We start from the raw sequence: 12910 nt of genomic DNA on the forward strand, positions 1-12910 counted from the left end.
ATTATTTTTAACATACAAAAAACATAAAGAAATGTGAGGAAGGAGAACCATCAAGCTGATCATTATTAGTTTCTCCACGGAGATGGAAATTGGGGTTGGTGGTGGCATGAGGCTAGAGGCCAAAGATGATGGAAAATTACCTTATACATATTTGGACTTTTATTATAGTGAATGCATAGTACTTTTGTAATAAAAACTTAAAAACTGTAACATGTTAAAATAGAAGTTTCAAATGTAGTATTAAGATATGATACAGCCTGGCCATGGTGGCTCAGTGGTTGAACATTGACCTATGAACCAGGAGCTCACAGTTTGATTCCTGGTCAGGGTACATGCCCGGGTTGTGGGCTCGATCCCCAGTAGGGGCATGCAGGAGGCAGCCGATGGATGATTCTCTCTCATCTGTAATAATAAAAGCATAATATGCTGATTAGACCTATGTCCTTCCGGATGTCCTTCCGGGTGTCCTTCCTTCCGGGCGTCCTTCTTTCTGTCCTTCCTTCTTGTCAAAGCCGCAGTGGGTGGGGGCTGAAACAGAGGCGGCAGAGGCCCCTGGCTGTGGTGGCGGTGGGTGGGGGCCGGGGCCAAGGCCCTTGCACAAATTTTGTGCATCGGGCCTCTAGTCATTGATGTTTCTGTCTCTCTCTCCCTCTCCCATCCTCTCTGAGATCAATAAAAATATATATTAAAAAAAATTTTAGAGAAATGATACATATCAGAGTCCAAAAGTTATTTAGAATATAGACTATGGTGCAAAAATTTCAAGTAGATGTCTAGAAACGTAATAGATTACTTGAAAGCAAATTAAATGGTTGGCATGATGGATTTAGGGGAGATTTGAAGATTTCTTTGGAGAGAACTGCACTGGGGGTAGAGAATGTCCATCCTGCAAATCAAGTAGAAAGGGGGACTTCAGTGTGTGTGACCTTCCCGCCTTTTTATTAGAGCTCCTTAAATGTTGTGTGCCTGGGGATTCTCATGGGCAAGAGAGAAGGCCTCTTTGGAGGCCAAGCAAAGAGTTACTGCTCTCCCGGACTGTGAGGGTGAAGGGTGGGCAATGGAACTCCAGCAGGGAGAGTTCCATGGAGTGAACTGCGGGAAACTGAGGACTGGTAGGTGGGAAGCAAGTCTGGAATTCATCAACAGCTTTCCAGGATTTTCAGTTGGACAATTTTCCCAGAGAGTAAGAATTAGCATTAAACAGGATGCTCAGATTTTTGGAAAACCAAGCCGCCTTACATTTTAAATGACTTAAGAACTTTCTTGCTACTCTTTCTCCCTTCCTCAGCAGCAACCATAACCATGGCCATGGGTCAGAAATCATGGCCAGCAACCTGGGCTGAGAAAGAGATATTAATTTCAAAACTAGTTTGGTGTTTCGATCCTTATCTGGGATTAGAGCATTTTGTAAATGCAGTGAGACTATGTTGCCAATTTGAACTTTCTATTACTTACCAGTGACTGGAAAACAGACGGAACCCGGTGGAGAAATAACCCACTAAGTAGGTGTAACTGGAAAATAGATAGAAATTGGTCATTTAATTGAGTCTCCCATCCAAAAGTAATTAAGATGAGGCTGAATATATATTCCTTTAATCTGCTTAGCTTATTATTTGAAATCTTGCTGACAGAAAACAATACTGGTGCATATTCATTAATGAACTACTCGTGGTCATGAACTATAGTCTATTTCTGAGATTTTTAATTTGTTTTGATATTGGATAATCATTTAAGAGCTACTAAGTCATAACAGACCTATCACTGAGCTGCAGGACGTGGGATTTCCATGTCGAGGTTAAAAGCCAATGATGATAGGAAGGTGTGATCCCGAGTACTGTCTCATGGGGGATACACATGAGTCCGTTCCTGCTCTTTCCTCTTTCCCTCTTGTGTTGAGTTTGGAAAACTGTCAACATCTTCCACTGAAGCCACTGGGTCTATTGCTATATCTGGAGGGGAGAGGAAACTCAGAACTTTATTCCCCTTTGGGTTTCACAGAAGGGGGGAAACTAATGCAGGGAGAACTGGGGAGAAGACCTGGGTTGCGTGGCACCTGGAACGTGGGGAACTTGGTTGTCTGAAACGAATGTCCTCCTCCTTCATTCTTTTAAATTCCAAGGACCAATTATTTCTGTAATGAGGTCAGTGCAGTACCAAAGGGCGCCTCTCTGCTTTCCCCAGTGATGGATGCAGCTTCCTTCTGGAATCGTCAACTTTTATTTGCTTGGTGATTGCAAATAACTGGGAAGACAGACACAACCCTCCATACTCATACCCTGGGACTCCCACAGGGACCTGTGTGCAGCACCTTTATGAGCCCTGCCTCCCTTTCCCCACCGCTGCATCACTTCTTATAGAGAAAAGAACAATATTCTTCCCAACAGGGATTACCAGTTGTTGCTTTAGATTGTATGTGATATTTTTGTCCTCTGGTCTCCATGGCAGCCAGCACTGACGCAGAGCCTCTCATCACCAAAAATTCCTTTGTTTATAGCAGAAACTTTTTTATTGAAAAACTAAAACCTTTTCCAGAACAATTCAATATTTCAATAGAATCATGGGTTTAAAATAGAGGTATAAAACGACTCTACCACAATGCTGCTATAAATTATAAGTAATATATTAGTATTGATTAGTTTTTTTCTCTACCTAGTTTTAAAGTTCAGGTTGATTCCCTTTATAGAACAATATTGAATTGGAGAATGAGAAAAAAGCACTCTTGCCTGCTGTTTGAAAACAGCGTCCGAATGGGGTTTCGTGCACTGGAGGGAGAAGCCTCTGTTGCCCAACTGCACATGTTGACATCGGAGAATTACAGAGAATTGGGATCAGAGAGTTTCTTTAGAGACCATCTCTTCAACCCTGTAGGTTCACAGATAGAAACACCGAGCCCAGAAACAACAAGAGACCTTGTCCAGTGAACTGTTGAAACAAGTTGAGGATTCAAGCCTCCCAAATTTCAGTATTGAAACAACTTCCACTATGGCCTCCGCTGCTGCCTGACCTTTTGGAGAATGTCCTAGCGGACCACACCTGTGCTATTGTAGTCACCAGGTACTTCCCAGCTTCTTTTAGTTAAATGGAGCTTGAGTCATGTTTGTGTTGGTGTTCAGTGTTCATGTGCTATCATGTCCAGGAGCAAATGACAGTGACGTTTCATTTGATACAATTCCCTTCAGAATTGTAAAACATTGCAGGCTTTCTCCCGTGTGTTTGATTGCTTGCTGGGTAGGTTAACAGACTCAGCTTTGGCCTTATTTAAGCCAGTTAGCTCATTTCTTTATTTAAAAGTCTGGTGAAAGTGGTTTTATTCTTTGATGGAGCAATCATAGAATTTTGGATTTGTTAACAAACTCGAATACAAAGACCTTTGCCATTCTGTCTAGACAAACGCAAGAAACACTGGTCTATCTAACATCCTTTGTGTATGTGATCAGGGTAGGACAGTAGGTTTGAATCATTACTTCCTTGTTACTGATGACTTTGAATAAGTTACTTCAGGTTTCTGAGACTTAGGTTTCTTCTCTATGTAAGAGATAATCCTATTTCAGTGGTTTATGGTGAGGATTAAAAGAGCACTGCATGCTAAGAGCCAATCACAGTTACTAGTGTTAGTAGGTGCTGAAAATACTAGTTTTCTACTCATCTCTGATTATCCTGTTCAAAAAAATTGTTTGAATCAAGGCTTGCCTTCTCAATGGTAAAACTTGACTACCTAAGTATTTACTTGTTTGTGTAGCAAGACTCATTTTTGAGATTCACATGATCAGTTTCTTATTATTTTGGTACTTGGTACATTTATTGGATGATTGGATTTTTTTTTCTAGGCATCTTGTAGAAATGATGAATCCTGTACCATTTACTCTTTTTATAAAAAATATGTTATTGATTTTAGAGAGAGAGGAAGGTGGAGGGAGGGAGAGTGAGAGAGAGAGAAACATCAATGTGTGAGAGAAACATTGATTGGCTGCCTCCCTTATGCACCCTGACTTGGGAGCAAACCCATAATCTGGGTATGTGACCTGACTGGAAATCCAACTGGTGACCTGGGATCAAACTGATGACCTTTTGGTGCACAGGGCGGCACTCAACCAACTGAGATGTACCAGCCCATTGGTCGGCAAACCGTGGCTCGTGAGCCACATGCGGCTCTTTGGCCCCTTGAGTGTGGCTCTTCCACAAAATACCACGTGCGGGTGTGCACATACAGTGCGAAGTTGACTTAAAACTTTAAGTAAAGCTTATTAAGTTAATTTTAGGGAACGTTGTGGAGTGAAAGAAGATGTAGTGTCGAGGATTGAGAAAGGTATGTTGAGATGGTTTGGACATATAGAGAGGATGAACGAAAGGAGCTGCTAGACAAAACAAGTATACAAGGCGAGTGTGGATGGGAGAGTTGGAAGGGGTCGACCTCAGCAAACGTACCTCAATCAGATTGAGAATGTTTTCAGCAAAGGCCAGCTTAGGAGTACCCTCATTAGGTTAATAACAATGTACCTACCTATATAGTTTAAGTTTAAAAAATTTGGCTCTCAAAAGAAATTTCAATCGTTGTACTGTTGATATTTGGCTCTGTTGACTAATGAGTTTGCCGACCACTGCACCAGCCCAAGCTGTACCATTTACTCTTATACTTGGAGTCCATTAACATGAATGTTCATCATTTAAGCAACCCAAGGATTTTATTAGATGTAGAATTTTTCAGAGATTAATCACTAATGGTTATGTACTTAGTGGAGAGCTTTATGGTGGAACTCTACTTTTTAAATTATAGTTTTAACAAGAGCAAATATGGCACACGCTGTTGGTTACTCACCCAACAGCACTAAGAGTTGAATCTTGTTTGAGTGGTAATATGGCAGTCCCATGCCTCTTTGCCAGTGACTATTTGAGGTGAGGGCGTGTGATCCTGTTTTAGACAGTACTCAGTCAGAAGAAGCCTACTACGTGCTTCTGATAATGATTTCCCTCCTCTTGTTCCCGATAAAGGCATAAGCTGTACAAGGACAAGCCCTCTCGCCCTGGCCTTGTCCCACCTGCCTGGGATGCTTTCCTTTGAGGACACTTTCTTGCTATGTTAAGTAGCCATTTGCCCTCACAGGGCAACAGCCAACAAATGAAAGAAATAGAGCAGGAAGAGAGAAAGAGCCAGTGTTCCCTTAAGCCATGGAATTGCCTCCAGAACCAACAACCTCCAGATTTCTCATAAACAATAAAGGTACTTATAATTCCAGCCAGCTTTGCTCAGTGTGCTCTCTCTTGATGGCAAGAGCCATACAAACTAACTGCATACAGTATGAGTGATAGAAATGTGTTTATATAAGGTGCCAGGAATTCAATGCCAGAAGGCATTTGTTAAGCTTTCATCAGCCTCGGTAAACATTTTGGAAAGTCCACTAATGCTTTCCACTGGTCTGTCCTTGACTCAGGCCACGCAATTATGCTCTTCATGTTTGACTAAAAGCTGTTATTCAAATACATACTTTCTAATTTTGGAATTGCTGCTAGATCTCATTTGTAAGCATGTTTAAATGATAATAAACCCTCAAGTAATACAGTTGTTGCAGACATTTGATACCTTTTCTATCATATCATGAGAGATATTTTAATGTATATGTGTTCTCTTCAACAGCAATACTGAGGGATATAATTGTCTTGTAAAAATGAAAAAAAGCAAATTTCTGTTAATTATACTTTTCCCCACCTATAATTTTTATTAATTATTGACATAGAAACTCAAAATTACTTAAAAGTTCATATTTCATCTTGAAAGGGAGACTTTTGTAGTAAAATAGCTGAATGAAAGTAGCAACATATTACAAATGTTATGATTGTTTTTCCTTTAAAAATAACCTATAAACCTGTAGCCAGGCTAACGAAGGAAAAAAAGAAAGAAAACACAAATAATAATATCAGAAATGAAAGAGGCCCATTATTGCTAGTCCCATTGACATTAAAAGAATTTTATGAGCAACTCTAGGCCCACAGGATTGATGACTTAGGTTAAGTAAACCAGATCCTTAAAAATAACAAAAAATTAGTACAAATAAAAGTGTCTTGAATATCCATATCTCTTCAGAATGCAATAGTTTGTCCCTATTTCATGCCTAACCAGCAAGGGTTGTCATGGCACCCATTTGTGTTAATATAACATTTCAATTTGTAAAGTGAACAGAACAGGCCTCATATAATTTATTTCCTTTGTAGCTTTTCTTGCTTGTGCTAGACAGAGTGTTGCATAATTTGAAGCAATTAAAAAGATGAGGTTACAAATGGAGAAATCTGCAAGATGTACTGTTTACATGAAAAAAGCAAAATGAGGAACTGTATATATTTATTATTTCATTTGCATACTTTCAAGGGAATTTATACATGTAAGGAAAACTTCTGAAAGAATATATGGCAAACTTAATTCAAGATTACATTTGAGGAGGGCAGTGAGGTCTAGGGTAGGAGGGACACATTCTTTTATGGTATATCACTTAACATTTGTTTTAATCAAGAAACATTTAAAATACACAGAGATGCATAGAGAACCTTATAAAGAAAGTGAACTCCTCAAAGATAGAAAGAGTTTTGGGGGCCATGTTTTCTGCAAATCTTTTCTTTTCCTGAACATATATTTTGTTGATGAAGCAATTGAAACTTTTGTTTAACCCCTTTGTGATTCCATTTTCCAAAACTACCAGCATCCTGAGGTTGGTATGAATTTTCCCTATCCATATTTTTATAGGTTCATTGCTTAAGAAACCTTAACATATATGTTTTAAAATTTTATATTAATGGGATCACATATTTATTTTTAAAATTGTCTTCCACATGAGTCTATTGTTCTTTTAATAAAATAAAAGAAGCATACCAAAATCAATAAAATAGGTCTATCAAAACTGTGTGATACAGCTACGCTGTAGGAAGCGCACTGGGTCAGGAATCAGAGAGTTGTGTCTTTAAGGTAGGTCTCCTCTAAGCAGCTTGTGACATTGGGTGAGTCATTAGACCTCTCTGGGCTACAGTTTTCTAATATACAATCTAGATGCTCCTAGGTCCCTGTGTTACCTAACAGCCTAGTTATGAAATATATTAATACATATTTTCCTGTTCTCACTTTACAATTGACTAAGGCTTCAAACTCTCCTTCAGTTTCCAGCAAGCCAGCCAACACTGTGCATTGCAGTTTTTGCCACTTGGGTGTTGATTTGACTTCAAGATTTTGGCTGAAGATCTGACCTCTGAGTTGATACCCACCAGGTGATAGACAGCGAGGAGGAGGAGGAGGAGCGACAAACGTGAGTGACAAATCCACCTGACAAAGGTGCAGGAGACATTGTCTCCCTCTCTACCCTATTTGTTCAATACCCACAGATGGAGTGTTTTTTCAGAAGTAGAGGCAGTGAGTGCTCTGGTTACCACCGTTTTATTGTTGCTATCACTGTCACTGTTGTGTTTTCTTGGCTTAAATATGATGAGGGTGTGAGTCCTAGGGATGCAGTCACATACTCAGGGAAGCCTAATACTGGCTTTGGCTGGAGAGGGGAAGAGAGAGATTAGAGGGTCAGCAGTGGCTCCCTCCCCACCTTGGAAGAATTTGTTGGAAAGGTAGAAAACCCAGAAATGTTCAAAGCCAAGATTACGAAATTAATAAAGGAACTGAATGAATGTTTTGAAGGGCAGTTTGAGATTTTGGAAAGGATTGATGGCATTTATTACTTTATGAAATGCAGATCTTATAGTAAATGTTGTCTGAAATATCAGCAATGGAAGAGAGATTATTTTATAATGAAAGAAGCAGGAAGATTTAGGCTTCTATGTAAAATGGAAAAGTGAGACTCACAAGATGTATAGTATATTTTCTTGAGTAAAAGATTTAGCAGTAATACTCATTTTCATGAATACAATATATCTAGAAAATGTAGTCAACCTCTTTGCACAGAAATGTAAATTTAAGGATGCCAGAAACTTTTCCTCCTCCAGTTTTGATATAAAGGGAATAAAATAATCGCATTTGCTATTTATTGCTGTAAAACACATTATCTCCAAACATTTATTACAACAGGCAGTTTCTAAGAATCATGAGTCTGGAAGAGGCATCTCTGGGTGGTCTGACTCAGCAGCTCTCACGAGGTTACAGTGAAGACATTGGCCAGCACTACAGTCTTCTGAAGCTTGGCTGGGCTTAGTGGATTTACTTCTAAAATGGCTCAATCACATGACTATGGGCAGGAAGCCCCAGTTCCTCACACCTGGACCCCTCTCTGGGATTGCTAGCATGTTCTCATGACATGGTAGCAGGCTTCCAGGAGCAAGTGAACCAAAAGAGAGAGAGCAAGAGAGCACCACAATGCCTTTTGCTATTTAGCTTGCAAGTCACAGACAGTCACTTCTGCCACATTTCATTCAAAGAAGCCAGTCACTAAGTAAGCCAACATTTGAAGTGAGGAGTTCCAAAGAATTAAGGACAGATTTTTACCACAATAGTCAAATTAATTAAAGAACCACAATAGTCAAATTAATTCAAGTACCACAATAGTCAAACTAATTAAAGAGGTCTCAGTAATTTACATGAATTATAAGAGTGCAATGGGATACACATTTGTTAAGCAGTCCTTCAATTTATATAATTTTCATTTAAAAAAGTCACTGATAACTAATATTTGTTTAACACTCCACATACTGTGCTTGGCCTTTCATATCGTCTATTTCATCCTCAGCACAATTCTGCAAGATAGAGCCTCCTTTTACCACGTTTCATCAAAATTAAAATGCCATGAATTGTAACATGTATCATTAAGAAAAAAAGAACAATGCCCATTAAACCATAACACACCTTATTTATTAGAATGTGTACTTTGTACTAATTGAAAGTAAATATTCTACGCTTATTTAGACCTTTTTTTTGGGGGGGGGTCATATATTACTCTGTGTATACATAAAAAGGAACACATAGTGAAATAAATTGGGTTTCTAAAACATTTTTACATTCAGAGTCCAATTCTTCTGAATCATTGACCAGCCTTGCATTCCAGGTCCCATGCAGGCAGCTGACTGGTATAATTTAGGAGAAGTGGTCCTAACTCCAGCCTTGAAGTTGTAGTCATCATCTGGCAGTGGGATTTAGGGAATCATAATGGATTCCCTAAATCTTTACATTTCTGTGCAAAGAGGTTGGAAAAGAAAATATCATTGGAAGATCACTGTATTTCAGATAAGTGTAGGACCTTATATTACATTTCCCATGTCCCGTTCAGTATTCCCAGGTTCTCAACCACACCTTCTTCTATCTTTTGAGCCATAAATCTTATGTAATTATACCAACCTGTTCCATATTGGATAACACCCCCACAAATTTTTATTTAATCCATTTGTTAAATGGGTTATCCTCAGATTGGTCCCTAAAATTGTATGAATAACTGGATAGGAAAGTTTTATTTTCCCAGTATATGCTTATTTTTTGAATCACTGACTCTTTTCTCCTAATCGACTACATTTTCTTTGCTCCAAATACCCAGACAAGGTAGCTTTACTTTCATTTTTGCTAAGATTGCTTTAAGAAAGAAAAGTCCCTTATTTGTATTCAATTTGGTTTCTTCGTGGTGGGCATGCTTCAATACATCCCTCTTGGATAAGGAATTGTTCTGTTTTGAGAGAAGAAGGTAGAGCAGGGAGTGAGCACGTCCCAGTGTTATACTATAGATGACTCTCAGATGTTTAAACCTGTGTGATCGGCAATTATGCCAGTTAAGCTTCTTATTTCTCCAGGTTTTGCTATTTTCACAACTAATCAAATTCAGTGACGGTTACTGTAAGGTTTAATAAGTTATGCTCATAGAATAAAGAAATGAAAATTTTTATGCAAATAAAAGGTTTCTCCTTGTGAAACTTTCCACCCCTTGGTTTGAGTGATGATAGCGCTTTATTTACATTTCCTAAGCAATCACAGCCATTTGCATGTACAGTGATTCAGTTCCCACTGAACCATGGTGACAAGGAAAACAAAACTGAAAAAGAACCAAACTAAAAATCTAAAAGTGGTGAGCCACCCTGTTTCTCTCAGGCTTTCGGAGGTGCTGGGAGGATGCTCATCCGTCCTCATCAGCTGATTCTGAGCAACAGGAAATGGGATATGAAAGCTCCTCTGTACTTTCCCAGAGGGAATCATGAGTCTGAGCACCGGAAGTGAGGGTGCGCAGAGATGGAAAGTCCACTTAACTGGGGGCCAAGTGCTTAAAGCCCCTGGGAGCTGATGGAAGCCTACCAGGTACCTTTGCTCGCTTCCAAGAAGCAGCTTCTAGTCGGAGGGTGGAGAGCAGGAAGGCTGGCACCATGAAGATGGTACTAGAGGGGCAGTGTAGACACACATACCTGGGTTAGGTTTTTGTCTCAGTCACTCCCCAGGTGTTTGAGGTAGAATAGGCCTTAACATTTAAGGTATACCCGGGGCCCTTGTAAAAATGCAGATTCTGACTCAGTAGTTCTGTGGTGGGGCTCAAAATTTCACATTTCTAATAAGCTCCTAAAAATACCAATGCTGCTGATCTGTGACCCACCCCCTTGAGAAACGAGGGACTAGCAGTGGTTCTCAACCTTCCTAATGCCGCGACCCTTTAATACAGTTCCTCATGTTGTGGTGACCCCCAACCATAAAATTATAACTACTTCATAACTTTAATTTTGCTACTGTTATGAATCATAATGTAAATATCTGATATGCAGGATGTGTTTTCATTGTTTGCGACCCACAGGTTGAGAACTGCTGGACTAGAGGAATCGACTTTATTTCCAAGTTTCAGTTACTTCCTCTGAAATTTACAAAAACAGAACCTAATTCTGTGATTGTGGCTTTGATAACAAATAATATATGTAAACAATCTAGCACAGTGCTTGGTACATCATAGGTATTTAATAAGTGGCATTATTGTTGAACAACATTTTCTTCCTTTCATTAGCTGCAAATGTTTTGCCAATTTAAGCCAAGGAGCAATGACACCAGTGACATTTCTATCAAGTGTGACATTGTTGGGCTGTGTAAGGAAGCTCGAATTTTCATTTACATTGTTGGGTTCATTTTTTAATGAGTTGACTGCTTTAGCTACCTAAAGATTTCTGTTTTGTTTTTGTCTTTTTTTTTTTCTGCTTGACTAATAGAGCATAACATAGAGTCAGAGAGAAAAAAAATGAAACAAACAAAAGATAGGATTTTACGATTAATAACACCTTGGTCATTTTTTAAAACAAAGAAATAAAGCCAGCTAGGGTTTCAGATGTGTTCTTCAACAACTTGATGTGCAATGCATGAAGGAAATTGGCTTGCCGTGGGACTGAGTGGTGCTGACCTGCTAAACAGGGGTTCTCAACCTGTGGGTCGCGACCATCGGAAAACACATATAGCATATCAGATATTTACATTATGATTCATAACAGTAGCAAAATTACAGTTATGAAGTAGCAACGAAGATAATTTTATGGTTGGGGGTCACCACAACATGAGGAACTATATTAAAGGGTCACGGCATTAGGAAGGTTGAGAACCACTGAGCTAAGAGTACCCAATGCAGCCACAGAGTACCAGCGTCTCAAGGCTATTTTTCCGTTGCAAAAAATTCTTTGTAGCTCTTTTACATTTCAACAGCCTAAGGTTTTACCACTTGGTGTAATTTCTTTGGTAACCATTTCTGATTTTATAAAGTTAGGCTTTTGACAAAATTAGAAGTTCTATTCTGGTGAAAGTACAGGAGTCCTGTAATTACCCAGCGCACTCCACAGTAATTATTGATGCTGGGCCTTTTTCCCTGTGGCCAAGTAGGGCTGCCTTATTATGATACGGTAAGTGCTTAAAATGTTTTCTCAGGAGGAAGTGGCTATGAAGGGGCCTGCTCCCTTTCTCTGAGGAAGTAGGAGATTAATACAAAATGTCCAGATCACTCTGCCATTGTTTTTCATTTCTGTGCACATCCTGCAAGTGGCTTTAACTTGAAGATTTTGTGAACAGATGAAAATTGTAGTTAAAAAAGAGGCACATGCCCTGGCCAGTGTTGCTAAGAAGTTAGAGCATTGGCCTGCACACTGAAAGGTTATGGTTCAATCCTCAACCCCCATTTGGGACCAGTTTGGAAGGGAACCAATCTATGGGTCTCTCTCACATCGATGTTTCTCTCTCTCTCTCTCTGCCATCCCCCCTCCCTCCCAGTCTTCGTCTTTCCCTCTCCCTCCCCACCTTCTGAAAAGCAATGGAAAAAATATCCTCAGGTGAGGATTAATAGCAACAACTACAACAACAAAAAAAGATGCATGTGGTAAAGTGATAAGGAGATGTTGCATGCATAAAAAATCTTCAGTTGCATTTCTTTCCTTGACTGGGTAGTTTTGAAAACCAAATGACCATGGGTTGAACTTTAACTTTTTAGACATAGCTCATCTTAAAAATCTAACTAGGTTGAGCAACTCATTTTCTTTACAAATAATCTTGAAGTAGAATCGAAGTTTTCAATGAATATGACATGGCACTGCTTTCCTAAGTAGTTCAAAGCAATTTTGTATAAATGGGGTGATTTGCCTTTAAAACATATTTGGCCCTAGCTGGTTTGGCTCTGTGGTTAGAGCATCAGCCTGTGGACTGAAGGGTCCCTGGTTTGATTCTGATCAAGGGCACATGCCTGGGTTGTGTGCTTGATCCCCAGTGGGGGATGTGCAGGAGACAGCCAAGCAATGATTCTCTCTCATCATTGATATTTCTTATCTCTCTCTCTCCCTCTCCCTTCCTCTCTGAAATCAATTTTATATATATATATATATATATATATATATATATATAAAACATTTGGAATACAACTAGAGAAATGCCTTTATTATCTTGGTTTTGAATATATGGAAGAGAGAGAAAAGATTTACCCTGGCTGCAGATTCTGGATTAGTT

The 12910-nt window shown here is 39.3% G+C and overlaps 1 protein-coding gene across 2 annotated transcripts in view; it reads left to right on the forward strand.

The window, feature by feature from the left end:
- Nucleotides 1-7189: 7189 nt before the first annotated feature.
- LOC139005587 (sucrase-isomaltase, intestinal-like) overlaps nucleotides 7190-12910 on the forward strand; it is a 174710-nt gene continuing 168989 nt past the window's right edge. For both annotated transcript variants that reach the window (XM_070407808.1, XM_070407809.1), the window contains exon 1: nucleotides 7190-7286. The gene's annotated coding sequence lies outside the window, so the exon portion shown is untranslated. The remainder of the gene's footprint in view (nucleotides 7287-12910) is intronic.

The sequence above is a fragment of the Myotis yumanensis genome, unplaced genomic scaffold (genome assembly GCF_028538775.1).
Source record: "Myotis yumanensis isolate MYYU_CA2020_CCGP unplaced genomic scaffold, mMyoYum1.0.hap1 SCAF_3, whole genome shotgun sequence".
Lineage (NCBI taxonomy): Eukaryota > Metazoa > Chordata > Mammalia > Chiroptera > Vespertilionidae > Myotis > Myotis yumanensis.